General features: G+C 42.3%; 1 protein-coding gene across 3 annotated transcripts in view; it reads left to right on the forward strand.

Annotated features, from left to right (window-relative positions):
- Nucleotides 1-19,435, forward strand: part of LOC138246414 (zinc finger and SCAN domain-containing protein 30-like) — an 86,461-nt gene that overhangs the window by 5,199 nt on the left and 61,827 nt on the right. The window contains exon 1 of one of the 3 annotated variants that reach the window (XM_069201011.1): nucleotides 13,553-13,627. The exons of the other annotated variants lie outside the window; for them this stretch is intronic. The gene's annotated coding sequence lies outside the window, so the exon portion shown is untranslated. Of the gene's footprint in view, nucleotides 1-13,552; nucleotides 13,628-19,435 lie in introns of those variants that run through there. 3 annotated transcript variants of the gene reach the window in all.

Consider the following 19,435-nt stretch of genomic DNA (forward strand, 5'->3'; position numbering starts at 1 on the left):
CCTGGGGGCCCGGTGACTGAGAGCAGCCGAGCCCAGGGAGTGGCAGAGGCCCCTCAGGACCCAGAGACAGAGACAGGCCAAGACAGGCCGAGGGACGACGCAGAAAACCTCGGGGGACCCTCGGGGGACCCTCGCTAGGCCCTCTGACGCCCTGTTGACTCCCGGGCAGGGCTGAGACCCTTGGAGGTGATTGACTGCGCCCCCGGAGAGACCGCTGACCCGCAGACCCGTTGTGTGCAGGGGTAGCCGGTGACCTGCACCCTCCACAGAGACTTCCACAGAGACTTTCCGAGACTTCCACGGAGCCCCAAGGGTGCCGTAGTAGACCCCATTACACACTCCTTCACCTAGAGGGACCCGAGGAGGGACCCGAGGAGCCAGCGACCCAAGCACCGGAGACTGACTGTGGCATCAGAGAGAGGTCCTGGTCACCACAGACTGGCCCTGGGCGCTAGAGCCTGATCCTGGCCACAGGCACCACAAAGTGACTGACCTCCAGGCATCACAACTTGGGTACTAGAGACTGACCCCGAGCACCTGAGACAGGACCCTCATCAGAGACTGACCCCGGGCACCACACCCCGGGCACAAGAGGCAGACCCCGGGCACCGGAGACAACCAGCCGCACATTCTTGCAGGACGCCGAGTTGCCGTTTCGGATCGCCGCCGCCGTAGTAGGCTGCCTGCTAAAATACGCAGGGAGATCTACAATACTCAGAATTCTCTGGGTTTCCTGTGCGCTAAGTGGCGTGAAAGTGCTGCCACGCCCCCCGGGCCCTTAAATTACAACAAGGTACACCGCACCGGGCAGGGGCGGGCCCTCTGTGGCCCCCAGAGGCCTGAAGAGACGGGACTGGGCACGGGTCTCTGCCTAAACTGTAAATTATTTGTATTACATCTTGATTACGCGGTTTTGTGTTTTGTATTGCTGAATTATAGCTGGTGGCACTTACTGCAACCAACCAACCTATGATGGCTAACTGTAATAACTCCGCCAAAAATCTAGGGGCTACTATGCTTGATAACTACCTGGTTAAAGTGGTTAAAAAGATTAATAGCGATCGCAGAGTCTCCCTAGGAAAAGGAGGTTCCCCCGTTCAGACACACTCTAGTTCCTCCCCACATACAGTGTCTACCTTTGAGGATCTGGGCGCCATCACTGATAAGGATATGACACTAACTGAGGCACAGATATATTCTAATCCCTTAGACTCAATGGGTATAACCGGGGAGAGCCCATTTAGCCCCGTGGTTATGACAGATACTCCCCCCCAACCAGCAAGAGCAGTTAGGGCTTGTAGAAAGTCGTTGGGCAAAAGAGGAGCGGGGAAGGTCAGCAATTCTCGATAGTCCCTCGAAGCAAAAACCCATACTATTAAAACAAAGGGATTAGACGGGGGATCTGATAAGCCAGCGGGTTGCTGTCACAGCAGGCAGTATATAGAAAATATACTGGCAACAGTAGAGGATAAGCTAGCGACAAAAATGGCTGAAATTTTTAGCACATTATTGTTGAAAATTGAAGTACTTACCCAAGAGGTCCATAGTCTGAGGGTACAAGTCACATCGACACCAGCAGATGTACTAACGGTACCTCTTGATTTACCATCTGGAAATTGTGTTGAGCAGGCAATACTCACGGGCAGCAGTTTAAGACATAAAGCCCCATGTAACGAAACAAGTTTGGAGGCGGAGCCCACTATACCTAGGGAACCCGAAGTGATTCGATGGTCCCTAAAGGGTAGGCCACAACCAACTCGAGTCCATAAGGAAGTAAGAGAGCACAACAATAATTATAATGTTAGGATTGATCTCCCACCGGAGGCCGCTCCATTTGTATGTATATTGTCAGGAGTCCCAGAACTTAGTTCAGGTAAAAAAGAAGGTTACAATGACTTAAAAAATAAAGTAGCCTTCTGGCTTACTAAGAATAGACCCCTCCCCCCTACCATTGATGGTAAAATCTTAAATGTGAGAAGGGTGGGTTGGCTTGGCCACATGATTAAAGATATTCCAGGTGATCTGGTAATAGTTAACTTCAGGAGTACAAATGTGGTCCCATTTTTGCGAGGCTGGTGCCCGCAACTTGCAGATGGACCAATAGTCACTTGGGAACTCCCAGATTTTTATCCTACGGTGTATCCCGAGGTGAAGGTGCCTTCCCAGATTAATAAAAATGTCATTAACCCTCCCAGGGGTTGGTTCGCACCAGAAAGCATTGAACCCTTGATTACTGCCGGGAGATATGGGCCGTTATCCTGTCTAGATGAGAATGATTGACTGATTGGTAGAGAAGAAATAGTTAATTTAACTTTATTGAAATCCCCCCACATAGAAGATATAAGTTGGAAGGCTATTGCCACAGATCCAAGTAATAATCCTGACATTTCCCCTGTTGGTACATTGTCTGCATTACCCAATTTTAGTACTGACTCACCCACTGCTTTAGCTGAGCCTGTTGACATGTTATCAAGGTATATATCCTGGAACATAGCCGGTCTGGAGTCCAGCCAGTGTATTCCTGATTGGAGGGACTTCATAGATCAGGGCGATATAATTGCATTCCAGGAAACATGGGCTATCACACCGATATTTCGGGTGGGGTATCTGAACTTTAGCAAGCCAGCAATTAGAGGCCAGAAAGGGCGTCCTGTTGGAGGTCTTACAATTTGGGTCCGCCAAAGTGCGGGTGTAAGAGTTGAAGAAGTGTCAATCGATAGTCCAGACATAATTGCCTTAAAGATAAAGTCCAACCAAGGTACAAACATCCTGTTGGTTAATATTTATGTCAGGGGCCCCCAGGGAGGAAGGGTTTCTCCGACCCTCCTCCTGTTGGATGACATTTTATCAGGATCAACGCCCGATGGCCACAAGATTGTGATGGGGGATTTTAATACTTGTTTTGAGCCTTTGGGTATTGAGGACGGCCCGCTCACTGAGGATGAGGATCTATCCTGGGGTATTCCCCAACTTGAGATACCCCCGATTGCTAAGTGGTCGAGCTCAGCCACCTATATCAAGGGGCTATGCCTGGATATGGGTCTAAGAGCTGTTAATGGAAGGGTCAAGTCAGATAGGAAGGGCAGGCATACGTTCAACAACGGCAGACACAGTAGTCGTATCGACTATATTTTGGTCGATGTGAGGCAGTGGTTTGCAGTTGTTGATATGCTAGTTACGGAACGCCCAGAGAGCGATTATGACCCGCTGGTTTTGACCTTAAGGGATTCCAGCTGTCAGAGGTCAGAGGGTAGTGGTCCTAATATAACAGGAAAAGAGGTCACTGTGAGCAATGACATGCGCAGGGTACGTTGGCCCAAAATAGCTGTGGACGCTGGGGCCCGTAGGGCGATTAGAACCTTAGTGTCTAGCTCTGTGGAGCTTTTAAACAATTGTGGCTCACAGGACGAGATTAACAGCGAACTTATACGTACCCACTCTGACTTGTTTCAGGAACTTAAAAAGTTGTTCATCAAATTTATCCCTAAACAACCTAGGACCAAGAAATACTCATCCCCTACCTGGTTTGATAAAGAGTGTAGTATGACTAAAAGAGTACTCTTTGAGGCTATTAAAAACAAAAATCATAGCCAGATTAGATCTTGTAGAAAACTCTATAATGAGGCAAAACGCAAAGCAAAACAAAAGTGGGACGAGGAACGCTGGCTTATGCTGTCAGAAGCCTGTGGTAAACGCAATATGCAACAGTTTTGGTACCGCATGAGATGGGGTATCTCGCAGGACGCCCACTATAGCCCAGCATCTGTCTCTAATCATCAGTGGGTAAAAAATTTTGAGGATCAGTTTAAGTGTCATACAGTAGAAGTGACAATACCCTACCGTCTTGAGCCTGCCGAGCTGTTAATATTCTCAGCCACTGAAGTTATCAATTGCCTGCAAAATATTCCCAAAGGGAGGGCCCCTGGCCCAGATGGTATTCCAGCGGACATTTTTTTGGAAGACCAGGACCTGTGGGTACCTTATATACTCCACCTGGTGAATGCAGTTGCTGCAGGCGCTAAAATTCCTGACTCATGGTATGGGGCAGAAATCCTTCCTATATACAAGAAAGGCGATCGCTCAGTACCCTCAAATTACCGGCCTATCAGCCTTATTGATGTGATCCAAAAAATCATAGCGCGCCTCATTTTAGGGAGGATACAGGAATGGATAACAGACTCAGATATTTTGACTCCGTTGCAGGCGGGCTTTAGACCTCATGTAAGCACCCTTGATCAAGCCTTTCGTTTTGCCCTTTTATATTGGAAAACAGTTTTTTTGGGTAAGGGCAAGTTGTATGCAGCTTTTGTGGATCTAAGATCTGCATTCGACTTGGTTCCTAGGCCTAAATTATGGGATTGCATACTGGAACAGGGAATGCCCAGGGCTCTAGTGCGACTCTTAATGAATCTTCATGCACACACCTATGCCCAAGTCCGCTGGGGTAAGCCTGGCGAGGTTACGGACAGGTTCCATGTTTTGAAAGGTGTTAGACAAGGATGTGTCCTGGCTCCCACTTTGTTTTCCCTGTTTATTAACGGGGTTACCAAATATTTTGCAACACATCCCACGGATGCTCCGCAGATAGCGGGAATGAAAGTACCATTGCTCATGTTCGCGGATGATACCTTGTTATTATCAAAGACTAGGCAAGGGCTCCAGCAGGCCCTACTCAGATTTGAGTTATTTTGTGACGAGCATGAGCTAGAAGTAAATGTTTCTAAAACAAAATTTATGGTACTAAGAGGTCGAACTCAAACTGTGGCAAGGGTCAAAATGGGTGGTGCTATTCTTGAGCAAACTAATGAATTTACATATCTGGGTGTGCATTTTAGTGATAATTTTAGTTGGAAACCCCAGATTGATATCCAAGCACTCAAACATGCTCAATTAGGCGGAGCCCTTCTTAAGGAATATAAAAGATCATTTACCCACCCGATGTCCCCACTTATGGAAATCTATGGGTCAAAAATTCTTCCCTCAGTCTTGTATGGGGCAGAGCTTTGGGGTTATAGCAATCTGGACCGACTGATGCTGGCCCAAAACAGATTTACAAGAGGGGCGGTTGGTCTTCCGAGGTCATCCCCACGTATCCCGCTCCTTTATGACCTTGGGCTCCAACCGGTGGAAGATCAAGCCAGATTTCGGCCCCTGGCCTTCTGGCGGAGGTTGTGGTCTACCCCAGAGCTGTTATTATATGCGAAAGCATGTCTCGAGGTAAGGGACACCCTAGGATCCGATAAGATTGGCTGGTTTAAGGGTGTTAGAACCACTCTTTGTGCCATGGGTCTAGGTGCCCTTTGGCACAACCCTGACTCAGCTACCTTTCCTTCAAAAAAAGTGCTGAAACAACTATATTGGGATTGGGTGGTAGGCATTAGACACTCATCCCTTATAGGTAGTTCCCTTACAACAACATTTTTACACGTGAAAGATGCCTCTGCAATTGAAAAGTACTGGGATGTTATAACAAAACCTATGGACCGTAAATTATATCACCAAGTTAGAGTGGGCTCATTACCATTAAGGTGTTTAACCTCAACCTGGGGCACTGGTGGCCCAGATAAATGCCCATTGTGTATTGAAATGCGGGAAAATGTGAGCCATTTGTTTTTTGTTTGTCCATTATATGCTGCCCCAAGGAAGAAGTGGTTGGTACCCCTATGCAAAAGTCTGGGCACACAATCGGCCGAGACTGCTTGTAGGATCCTTAAAACTGATCTTTCACCTACTATAGCAATAGGGGTGGCCAAATTCCTGGGATGGGCATGGATAATTCGTTTAGAATCACTAAAACAGCTACATGTTTTAGATAAGTAAATTATCCTGAACTTTAGAACTGAGCTTTTTTAAAGTAATGTACTCCTTTTTATTAATATGTTAAAATATCTAACAAATTATGCATTAGATAGATTTAATACGTTCTTAGTAGCTTTTATGAAATATTGTATTTATTGTTATAATCATTAGTATTGTCAATTTTATAAGTATTATGACGTGTAGCATGTCTTTTATGATGAAATATCGAATAAAGACTTCTTTGACTTGACTTGACTTGAAAATCACTGTTTTCTAAAATGGTGCCCATCCATGAACAAAGCTCGCGAGGATGAGCTGAAATGGATTGAGTCCGCGTACCTCCATTTTTGTGATACTAGACAACGTTTTAACAGCATCTGGCCCTTGGTAATAATTTATTATTATTTTTATTATTATTATTATTTTTTGTCTATGAGGAGTGTTGTGATTTATAGCGGGTTCGCATTTCCACGCACTCATGCCACCCCATCAGTGTTGGGGTACCAATAATGGAGTTTGCTTTGTATGAAAAAATATATATAGATACACCAAGTAATTGTATTCAGGGTATTAGTTATCCAACATTTCATTGAAGTGAGTTAGTTGTCGTGAGAATGTTTTTTCAAATGCAAATCCAGTGAAAAGGAAAGCAGGAGATGATATTTCTATGTTAATGTTACTGACGACTCACCTAAATTGATACACTGAACAATTTTAGGAGAGGCTGAGCATCTTGAACTCCACAAAGAGGTTTGCTGCTTTTTTTTTTAAATGAGTAACACACATCTCACCTTGACAATCACATTTTTTAGGTCGAGCATAGCAGCATGTAAGCGCTGCTTTTCCGACCTGTTGTGATGTATTTGTGGGGTTTAACCACACCCATCACTTTCATTCATTCCTGGGCTTGCCTTGCAAAAATCCCTTGATATAATTGGTAAAAGCTTTACGTTTGTCCTTCCTTGAGGCTGTTTTGTTACGCCTTACAGACTGACCCTGTTACATGGATAATTGCACGATTACTGAAATACGTCAGCGTGGGTGAACTACTTTTTTCTTTTGTCTCTCCAATTTGCATTCCATGGCGGTTTGAAGTTTCATATAGCGCAAACTCAATCAGTGGTATTGGAGCGCTTTGCATGAGCACCTGTTACATCGCATTGCTTCCTTTGTTTCTCCTCTTCGCGCTTCGTGGCGGCGGGAGAGCCAAAATGCTTCAGCTTGTTTTATTACCCTAATTCTCTCCCTCACAATCTCCACTTTTACCTGCATTGCACTAGGTATTTTCACTGAATCCTTTTTTTTTCAGTTCAATGCCTGGGTGTGTTAGCAAAATTGTGCATATACAGTCACAGTGGTGCTGATGGTGGCAACTGATGTGAAGAAGTATGACGTTAAATGCCAGAAAAATGGTCTTGTGATTAAAACTAAGTGCTCGCACAGCAGTCCTTCTTGCACTACTTCCTTCACCTGGCCTCTTTCCTTGGAGGAAATTGGCTGAGACCCTCACCCCCTCCAAACAAATAATTTGGAAGATCCTCTCCAAGTGAAGGGTCAACATTGTTCCCTCCTTGACGGAATGATTGTCCTGTCTTTTTAGTGTTAGTTTGCGGGGAGGAGACAGCGCGGGGTCATGGCATGGGTGCAGCCTGTTCTCTCGTTTCTTAGCTCCAGAGAGCTCAAACTCAGTTGCTAGTTTTCAGTGGTATTTTGGGAATTATCTTGAAGCGTGTAGAACATGTTTTTTTGGTTTTTCTTTCCAGCCAGAACAAGTCACTGCTCCAAGACGTGCTGGGTGAGTGCCATTAGGCTGTCAAGCGTCTGAACATTATACGCAGAAGTAAAGGTGACCACATTTATTCATGAAGTCAGACGTTTCTTCCACCACCGTCTTCTTTCAGTTTTTTTTGCAATTTTATGGGTTATTTTTCTTCAAAACGAAATTGAAAGCAAATATACAACATGGGCTGTTTCCATGTAAAAGGTGGGTTGCTTTTTGTCTCCGTTCCTTTAAAACTGACACTGTTTATTGGCAGGGTGCTAAAGGAAGGGGCCTAGGTAATCCATTGCTTGCATGGAAACAAAAGCCACAGGCTTATGCCATCGCTTTTATGCTAGCCCTATAATCTTTTCATCCTTTCACCGGGGGGGAAGGTATTTATTCCAAAAAATATTACATAAAATAATGAACTTGAGTTGCTTTTGACAACTGCCAGGAGTTATACAACTAAGGACGTAGAACTGTGATAAGTTGGGAAGACAATCTTTTTAAGTTTATGCATTGTGTGTCTCTAATCTACAGCATGTCGATTTGTGGATATGTTATATCATGTTATAAGCACTTGTGTAGCGCTCTCCTGCCATGTGTAAGATCTCATAGCACCCAAACTCAATAAAAAGGCCTGTGACAAGTTGTTTTGTTTCAGTTGTGCTGCTTCAATGCTAAATGGCAACAGATCTCTTGCTGACAATAGAAACCCATGCAAAATGCAACACTTGCTGCCTCCCCACAGTTCGCATGTTGACTACATGACAAATGGAATCCATGTTGTCCATGGGGATCGCTGTACACTGCACCAGTGGTATCTGTATTCTCCAGGGGAAAACTGTGCCCGGTGCCAGTGAAATACGCAGATGCTTGAGAATACATGGCACAGCCCACTATGTTCTTTTAGGAATGGCCCAAAATTCATACAGACGTGATGGGTAACGTTTGAGTGATATTTTCCTAAACATTTTAACCATCACCCATATTCTCAGCTGTAGAGTAGAAATGTACAGCCAAGAGTCCTTTGAATATTGATGTGTGTAAGGGCCACATTTCGAGTGTAACACTGTTATCACCAGAAGGCCAGGCTAAAAAAAGTTAATACTTAGTTTTGCAGAGGTTCATATAAATCACAGTGTTCCATTAAACAGCACCGTGACTACTTGCAGGGAGCAATCATAGTGCTTTGTGTTACCCAGCCAGCAACTCTGATAGTGTGGTGGTGAAAGTGGCATTCTGTTGGAATTAGCATGGCAGGTTTAAGTTGGGATACTAAATGGAAACGTTTTCAATTTTTGCTGCAGATAGAGGAAGAAGGTAAATGGAAGTGCTTTAGTTATATGCAGGCCACTGGAATTATGTGGCAGGAAAATACCAAATTATGAGGCAGGGTTGACCTATTTATGTAGTTATCAATTTACAACACTAATAGATCTAACTCAAGCAAATGCAAGACCTATTGCATTGCAAATGCTTGTTATTTCTTGAACATTTCCCAACAGTAATCCAGGTTGGAGGTATCAACAAGAAACAAATAGATATTTCAGTTTGAGACTGCACCTGTAAACCTAATCAGTTATAAAGTTTCTGTATATAAATGGGTGGAGTGAATGCTAAAGGTATGATTAGGTAAGCAGAAAGAAAGTGAAAATGGATATAGAAAAGGGAGACTCAGGAAGAAGGGAAGAGATGTAGTTCCTGCCAAAACAGTCCAAAGAAAAAAATAATCCTCAAAAGGCCCTTTCCTAAAATCAAGTCACACTGTTCCATGACTTTTGAGGGTGGGGTGTGGGGGAGGGGTGCGATGCATATACACCCCTACCCAAGCCCAGGTCACACTGTTCCATCACATAAGTGAGTGCAACCCACATACATATGTGCATATTATGACAGTTTGATTTAAGGTGTTAAACGTTACGTTCTTGATCTCCGTGTACTAATACTCTTTCATGAAATAATTGAATGCAAAGCATTGACTTTTGGCGTTAAAACAGAAAAGAAAGTGGCTGAAATGAACGATTTGCAAATAGGAAATCTTGACTCAAACCTGGCTTCCCTGCTTGGTCGAATTGTGTGATCCAAGGCAAATTGCTTAACTTCACTATTTATCATTTTCCTTAACCAACCAGTTTGAGAGCGCATAGAAATAATTGATTTCAGGATCTGCTCTGAATAAAAACCTCATTCCTATGTGGTTAAAATAAAATTATCTTGCTTCACATTAAATAACAATAAAGGCCGCATAGTCCGTGAACATGACAAACTGACATGGTAACTCTGCAGCATTATGGAGTGTTCTTGAATGTGTTGTTAAAAAAAATACTTTAGAAGTTCACCAGTGCAGTGATATGCTTATAGGTGTTTTACTGAGATCTTCATATGTTGAAAAAGATATTTACTTTTCCATTTTAAAGCTCACTTGTACTTTCGTGACATTCATTGTCATTTGAATGCTGAATCGCTTGAAGGCTTGTACAAAAGCATATTCAAAATGTAGCAGCACACGCTAAAATCTCTAATCAACACAAGTATAGCAGTAAGTACAACAAAACAAAGCAGAATATTGAGATTATATATAGAGAGTCCTCATCCAATCGGTTCCATACACAAATTCTTGTTTAATTCTTCTTGTGCTTGTTCCCAAATTCCATCACATATTTTTCATAATGTTCCAAATTTCATCAAAGGATCATCACAATGTCGTATTCCAAATTTCCATTGATTTAGTCAGTATTTAAAAGTTCAATCCATTATATCATCACTTATCACTTATCACAACCACTTGTCACTTGTCCCACTTGATACTTGTCAACACGTGTTTCGTCTAGGGAGTACCAATTGACTTCTTCAGGACTTCCTATAATAACATTTCCATTAAATGTAAAATAATTTTCGTTATTAATAGCTACATTGTCTTCCCACAATCCCTTTGATGAATGTTTCATGTTTTGCATGCTTTTCATGTGGAAGCTGTGAAATTTAAGTGAAAACATTCTTAATAAATGTGCCTCAAATGATAAAAATTGTGAATTTGCATTATTGTAGCCCATGATCATTAGTTGTTGACTAAAGTCTCCAGTATTAGTCCCATAAATCATGTTCTCATTTTAAGTGCCCAAATAAATAGTGTTAGCAAGATAGTACTAACCTAATTAGCACCAGTGCTAAAGTGTAATGAGAATCCCTAAGTACACCCGTGCGCAAACCACAACGTCTAAAGGCATACCTGTACTCAATATCCAAACTTACACTACTGCCTGCTAAATCTCAGACAGACCGATCAGTGGTTTTAGTTTCATTATTGAATGCCGGAACACGGAGTATTCTGTCAATAAATCATAACTTTTAGTGCACATAAGTTAATAAAAGGTCCGAGAAACTGCACAAATAAAGTGATGTGTCATACATCATCCCGCAAATTTAAGTCTTACCTTACTTTTAAACAATGTGTTGCCGCGAGTACGCCCGACACTACTGAGGAAACGGCATTGTTTCCCTCTGCGTTTATGTGTTCGGCAGAAGCATGGAAATAGACAATGGACTACCCCGCCCTATAGAAAACGGGACTCATCTTTACATGTTTCCTTCGACGTTATGTGCTAGGCAAATCATGGAAATAGTAAATAAATCGCCCCAGACAGACTCGCAATTTCCGAGTCGCAATATCGGAGTTTGCTACATGTGGTCTTTAATCAATGGAAATTTGGAACACGACATTGTGATGATCCTTTGATGAAATTTGGAACATTATGAAAAATATTTTTGGGAATTTGGGAACAAGCACAAAAAGAATGAATCAAGAATTTGTGTATGGAACCGATTGGATGAGGACTCCCTGTATATAATCTCAATATTCTGCTTTGTTTTGTTGTACTTACTGCTATACTTGTGTTGATTAGAGATTTTAGCGTGTGCTGCTACATTTTGAATTTGTTAGATAACAATGGTTATCATGTAGGGCTTTACTGGGGGTGTAGCTCTAGTATAGCAGCACCGAAGAATATCATATGATCTAAATATTGTGATATAGAGCGCCATTTACCCCTCATCACCCCCAATCAATTAGGTTGTGCAATCCATAGTTCAGCTCTGGCTCTGCACTCTTAGAATTTGCTGACTTTCTTTCCTCTATTTAAAAGTAGAAAACATGAAGAGGATGTGGGGTGGGAGGAGCCTGACTAGTGTTTTGAAAAATATTATAAAATATTACCTGTAGGAAACTAGTACACTGTAGAAACTGTATAAATGTTGTGAAGTCTTAAGGGAAAGCATCCCAAGCCGAAATCACTATAAGGCAGTCAAGAAAAATTCTCTCTCCATTTGGTCAAGACACCTTCACATCTGGACGAACTACTGAGAGTGACACGGTTTTAATTATGAAAATTAGCTTAAGCATTTTAGCGAACAGGTTGTACCCTGGATAAAAGTCCTACAGGGTGCATTTTTGCCTAATCGAGCCCATCAGGACATGCTGAGTGATTGTAAAATGACTCCTTAACTTCTATCCCTTGTTCATTGTTTAACTTTGTGGGTGGTGGCAGGGGAAGGGGTATTTAAATTAAACCTTCAAAACAAGATGACAAATGGTGTTGAAATGAGCGCAATTATATTACATATAACCATCTGGTTGCTTCATCTTTTATATGCAAGGTGGATATAGCTTTCTTTCTTTATGTTTACCAAACTTAGTGGCCCACTAGAAATGACACCCATTCAGTACCTTCTTATCTCCTGCTCCTGTAGTCTCTGAACGTATTCTTTACATTTATTTTAAACTGTTACTCACTGTCGACCCTTCAGCTGTTTGCCTGATCCATTAGAAAGTATCCATACCCTGAAACCTCTGAGCGTCTCATGGAGAGCCACCATCTTGTCACTTTCATCTTTCCACTTGCATGTTGAAAAGCACATGATGTGGCCTCACATGTGAGCTTTGAATGCACCCCAGGTAATTTTAAGTTCAGATAAGCCAATGTTCGAACAGTGGAATTCACTGAAAGCTTCCTTGATAAATGAAAATAATGGGCTCTGTTAAACTAGCCATGGTCTATCTTAAAGGCTTCTCCTTCAGGTTAAAGCTGATCAGCTTGTGATTGGGGATAGTAATTGAGTCTAATCATTAAAACAAGCATTGGCAAAGGCAATAATTGTTGATTTAATGTGGTGAAGCATGTGAACACAGGCATTCACATGCCTTGCTCACACAGATGTCTATAACATGAAAGCCATCCCTGATGACTTTGCCAGTGCTGGGGTAAGACTGCAGGGAGAGCTCCCATGTCAAAATGCAGTTTGGCCCAGAATGCTAAAAATCCTTGCATTGTGCATGCATGCATCCCTTGTACATGAGTATACATGTTAGAGTATTTGTGTTGCTCAATTGTTGTGTTTAGAACAAAGTTTTGCCTAATTAAAAAGTGCTACTCCTGTCTCCTTAAGAAACTAAGTGCAAGACAGCTTTGTTTAACAGAGTCTTCAGTGGTCTCAGCAAAGTGAGATGTTTAAGCTTTAGTGTTGTGTAATGGTACCAGACTGCAGCTAACTGCGATAGTCGCTGTGGAGCTCTCATGTATGGGCTAGTCAAAGGGTATGGATGGGGAGACTCAGTGTTCTATGGTGCCAGGTCCTCATGCATGTGGACTGGGGTCATCCGGTGTGGGCTAGGGAGTAACTCAGTGTTAAGCACTGCCCTTATCAGAGGCCAATGACAGCAGGGTCAGCAAAAATCTCCTGTGCACTAATATCCCTCTATGTCTGCCTCCTCATAAGTACAGTGGAAGAAAAATGCTGGAAAGCCTGCTTATGTTTTAAAATAACTTACAGAATTTTGGTGAGCTGTGGAGTAACGGGAGAGTGAGAAAGTGTTTCTTACAAACATTCTTTTGGGAGAGCCATTGAAGGTATGCCGAGGCTTTTGTAGCAGAGAAAGGGAGCTGTAAATGCCATAAATTACATTTTTTTTGTTATTCTAGAAGCAAGTTATGGATCTGCAAATTGGGGTGATTTTGCTGGACGCCCATTCTGTTGTAGATTGGCAGCCACCGTGAACGTCCTCTATTTGTAAGTTATCTTTCTTGCTGTAGAATGATGGACTTCATGTTATTTGGAAATGGCTTTCTACCTGATAAGCAGCAACAATTCTTTCACTGAGTCCATTGAAGATATTTTTTGACCAAATGCTACCACAAATCTGAATCTTCGGACCAAACTGCCAACATTTCTTATCCTAAATACGGGTGTACAACACTGGATTCTAGTCACCTTCCTGACTGCTATTGAAACTATAAGAGTGCCCTGAATTTGTCATTTAAGGCTTATGAACATTGGCTATTTTTTATCTATAATAATGACAAAGTGAAACCTGTTTGTGTTATTTCAGATGAGCTTACATTTATCTACTGTTATGATATGATGAGCAGTAGAAGGTCAAAATTATATTAAGATATAAATCCATAGAAACTTGGGATAGTGTACTCACAGTTATGCTAGGAGTAGCCAAACTATGCCAGAGATGCCCTCACTTTGTCAGAGGTAACAACTAACATACTAATGTGGCATAATATGTTATGGCCACCTTTGTACTAGAGGTGGCCACTATAATGCCAATGGGGCACAATATGTCCAGTATGCCTGCAATATGCCAAAGATAAAAACAATATTCCAGGGCCATTATGGAAGGCATAGCCACCATTATGCGAATGAGGCTCTATGATTCCAGCTATAGGCCAGTGAAATCAGGGTGCCGAGAGTGCATCACACTCAGAGGTTCACAAAGGTGTGAACGCATGCTTACTCTTAGGAACACTTAAAACACACACACAAATACAACAACTATGCCGTTGTTGCCACTCATTAACACACTAGCAGCTGATGGTATCTATGTGACGATCACACGTGCACAGAAATATTGGCGTCCTCTATGACTCAATTAATGAAGTGCTATTAGACGTGAGGAGGCTGAAGGGGTATGATGATGCCAAGTCACACTGAGTGGTGTTCAACCCACATAATATCTGAGCACCATGACCCAGGTAAGCAGGTCACAGGCCAGAGGCTGCTGGAACAAGATCACCTCCCTGATCAATATAATGTGTGATGGTACACAAAGCCAACTGTATTGCAAGACTATAATAACAGCAGTACAGCTCTATAGAAACCTATGCTAGACAGTATGACACTATGTTCCAACTAGTAAAACACACAGTGACAGAATTCCGCAGTGAGAGAACAGTGCATGAATTAAACCATTCTGAAGCTGTACAGAGAGACGCATACATTCTAACAACAAGTGCACACACATGCTTGATGATGACAGGATCTAAAAGCTGTGGTCAATGCATGGTTGCCATGTATCCTCCATGTATTAAAAAACATGTTTTCCGCTTAAAAACTTGGACATGCGGAATGCATTATAGATGACAAACGCCACAGTGCAGGCAAAAGTGATAAATTCACAATACGCCTCTGTTTCGATTAGCAGAAGCTGCTGGGATGGCCAGCCAGCATTTATACACTGGCCTTTCAGCAGATTTCATTGGAATGAATCCTGTCTCTGCTTTAACAAAATAGTAAAGGTGACTGTTGTAATTACTATACAGCACTTTAGGATTGTTTTCTTCAGTTTAATCGCAGATAAATAGCCTGTGCCTGTCAAGCCATGCAGCTTTTCCCCTTTCCTGTTCTGTCACCCAACACGATTACCTCACCTCCAGAACCTTATTAGATCACCAGATTACATGTATAACATTCTGTACATGAAAAGCTACAATGGAAAAAAATGCATTATAACACAATACAAATAACAACAAAAATAAAATAACACAAAACTATTTCATGCACATTTGAATAGGATCATCAAGAATATATATATCTCTTTTAAACTCCTTTTACGTGTGAATTAAAAGTACTTAACCCCACACTTAGTCTCACCCACCACGCTGGAAGTCTGCTCACACAAGCAGAACGTAAACCAGAACTCTTCACTGTTGTGACCTGAACTAGCTGTATCACCTCTATCACCCACCAGAGGTTTATCAAATCACTTTCATTTATCAACAGTCACCCAGTGCAGCCGGCAACCGTCACACTCAATTTAACCACACCTCTCCCTTTTTTCTGAAATAAAGCCACTCTCCTAAAATTCCATGTCTGACCATTTTCTATCTTAATCCAACTTCCACCCACTTTGTTCACCTCAAAGGGTCCTCGAAACTTACACAGACCTCCACTCACACCACCAGGCTTCAATTCCACCTAACCACCCACTTCAATTGACTGTTTAGTCCTTGAGGTGTTCTTTGCATTCTCAACCAGTTTCATCTCACGTGCCCTGAAACCACGAAGCAACTAGTTTTGTTCCTGGCTGCCTACCACACATCAGTTCGAATTGAGTTTTTTCTGTAACAGAGTTCACAGTAGTACAGTGTGCCCATAGCATAACTTTGACTGCTCTCTGCACATCTAATCCAGCTTTATGTGCTAGTTCCATGGTGTGCTTAATCAAACGATTCAGTCTGTCGACTTGACCATTACTCTGGGGGGTTGTAATGTGAAGTACAAACATGTTTTACTCCTAACTCAGACAGGATTTTTTTCATCTCAAAAGAAGTAAGTAGTGTACTATTGTCAGCAATTAACCTGGGTGGTGTGCCTTCCCTTCTGAAAATCTCCCCCACCAGAGCAATGGTGACCTTAGTATTGATGTTTCTCAGAAAAAACAACCCCTAACCATGTGGACTTAACATCAACTAACACTGCTGCATATCTCTCCTGTTCAAGGCAAAAAAGAAACGGACCTAGGAAATCTAAATATAGCTTTTCCCACACCACTTCTGCATCAATAATATACTCATTATGATCCATCACCCCACAACAACTTGTAGCTTTTCTCAGAGTATTTTCATACTTCACTCTTTTCAACCCACTCTTTAATTTGCCCAACCATTTTAGGTCACCAGAATTTCTCTTTGAGCCTTTTGATGGTGAGTGTGCTCTAGATGGCCTTCATGAGCTAACTTTATATGTTTCTCCTTAACAGTTGTCCATAGCACAGATTTTTCCCTTCTCATGACAAGTACATTTCTAACCAGGAATCATTCTACTTGAACTTATTACAGTGACCTAATGGCATCAGGTGAAGTACTCTCCCTTCTAATCTCGCCCCTGAGCATTTTCTTCACAGCCTCAAGAGTAAGATCCTCATCCATCGCTGTCCTCCACTCATTCATAGATAAACGGCCTTGCAACCCTTCAATTGCAATTTCTATATTAGCCAATACTTCTTCATATTCAAACATACAATCATGTGCAGCCTTGTCAGATATTCTTGGCAAACAGTCTGCTACTTTGTTTTTCCACCCTGGCAGGTACTTTATTTCACAATCACAATCGTGAATCTTTACAGCTAACCTAGAAAAACAGCCTAAACAATTGGTTGTGTCATTAGACCTCAGTACTTGCAGTAGTGGCTTATGGACAGTTCTTAAAGTAAACCTTCCACCCCAAATGAAAACAGGAAAATAGTCAGTGGCCTATGCACCTGCTAATGCTTCTTGCTGTATGACCATATAGTTATTTTCTGCTTCAGACAACGACAAGAAATGAAAGCTACAGTTTTCTCCGTTCTTCCATGTATTTGTGAGAGTACAGCTCCTATGCTAATGGCACTTAGATCAAATATAAAAATTAACTTTAAGCCAAATTGGAAAGGAACCAGAATTCCAGCTTGTGAATTGTTCATTTTTTGACTGCTCAAAAGCTTTTTTCTGTGACTCTCCCCATTCATTTTTTTTCCTTTTTTTAATAGATCCCTTAGCGGAGATGATTATGTGCAGAGCCTCTAACAATCTTTGCATAATACTCCAAAAGTCCCATGAATTATCTAAATTGTTCTTTATCATACGGAATATGTGAATTTACTATCACACTGACTAAATGCATTTTATGCTTTATTCCTCCAACAGTAGTCAGGTGACCCAGGTGCTTGACTTATTTCACCAGAAACTTGAATTTGTCTTTTCGTAGAGTCATGCCTGCCCCAGTGATCCGATTCAAAACTTCTTGTGATGTTTTATTGTGATCTTCAACATTTTCTCCAAAGACTAATATGTCTTCTTAGAAGAAGACCATGTTACCTGTTCCTGCAAATATCTTATTTATCAGTCTTTGAAAAACACTGGCCACTGAAGAGAGCCCAAATGGTATCCTGTTAAACTGGTAAATACCGTTGGTGGTAACAAACGCTGTTAGGTGTTTTAAATCCTGATGTAATTTTACCTAGTGGTTTACACTCCTGACATCTAATTTAGAAACAAACGTGCAATTGGACAGTTGAAAAATTAATTCATTAATGTTTGGCAGGGGAAAACAGTTCATTACAACAGCTTGGTTTAAAATTCGTAGATCCACACAGAAACAAAGAGCGCCATCAGCTTTCTTTGTCACTACAACCAGAGACAACCATTGGGCCGCATCCACTAGCTCAATAATTTACTCTTTGATCATTTGGTCAAGAATAGGCTTCACTTCAGTTTGAGCCATCAAAGGTACTTTCCTTATTTTATGCTTCACTGGGACTGAATATTTCTCTAAAATGATTTTGTGTTGGTAATTGTTTTAGCCTCACCTCCTGTGTCCTCGAGAACGTTTTCAGCATCTTTAAGTAAACCATCCGATTCTTCATCAACAACCACTAAAACGTGTTCTGTTGCTCGAGGATTTACAGTTATGTGCAAGTCATACTGGTGAGACCAACCTAATATTGGAGGACGCTTGGCTGCCACATAGACCTTTCCTTTTGTGGTATGTCTTAAGTTCAGTTTTTGCTGTGAAATACCCCACTACACCAATATCAGCTCCCTGACACCCTTTCAAAATTACATCAGAGGCTTTCAATTCCTCTCCTGAACATACAGCATCAAACATCTGTTTCGTTATGGTAGCCTGGGTCTACCACCAAAACAACCACCTTATCATTAATTCTGACTTCTGCTTTTGGTTGTAGTTTTCTGTTATCATTGTGATGTTCTTCATCGTCAACTGTTAACACCTTATGTAGACCAAGGGTAGGTCGCTCCCCCTGCCGCTGCAGCTCCTCCAAGTTCCCGAGTTCCTGTGTTCCTGAGACCCACCTAACTGTAAGTACCCCCCTCCTCCCAGCCCCTCGCCCTGCCCCGCGCCACTCACCTTCTCTCCTGCTCCTGCTTCTTTTCCTCCTCTCTGTCTCTTCCTCCTCGCCCCCCCTCTGCAATCTTCTTCTGTGTTCTTCTGTTCTTCTCTTCTGTTCTTCTGTTCTTCCCTTCTGTTCTTCTGTGTTCTTCCGGTCTTCTGTGTTCTTCTTCTCTGTTCTTCTCGGTGCTTCTGTGTTCTTCTTCTCGGTTCTTCTGTGTTCTTCTCTGTTCTTCTCTGTTCTTCTGCTCTTCCGATCTTCTGTGCTTCTGTCTTCTGTTCTTCTGTTCTTCTGTTCTTCTGTTCTTCTGTTCTTCTGTCTTCTGCTCTTCCGGTCTTCTGTTCTTCTGTCTTCTGTTCTCCTGTCTTCGGCTCTTCTACCTCCTCCGTCTTCTTCCCCCGAGCCTGCCCTCCTGCTCCTTCCTCATCCCCCTCCCTCACTCGCCTCCCCCTCTCTCACCCCTAGCTAACCCGTTCGCTATCTACCTCCCTCACTCCTCCTATCTTCCTATCTCTCTAGCTCCCTATCTCACTATCTAACTCCCCCACTCTCCACCTCCTCCTACCTACCTATCTGTCTATCTATCTATTTCCCTATCTATCGACTTCTCTATCTATTTTCTCTATCTATTTCTCTATCTCTCCCCCCCTCCCGCCACCCCCTCTACTACCTATCTCCCTATCCTCTCACTCTACCTCTCT

Source organism: Pleurodeles waltl, chromosome 7, assembly GCF_031143425.1.
Source record: "Pleurodeles waltl isolate 20211129_DDA chromosome 7, aPleWal1.hap1.20221129, whole genome shotgun sequence".
In the NCBI taxonomy this organism is placed as follows: Eukaryota; Metazoa; Chordata; class Amphibia; order Caudata; family Salamandridae; genus Pleurodeles; species Pleurodeles waltl.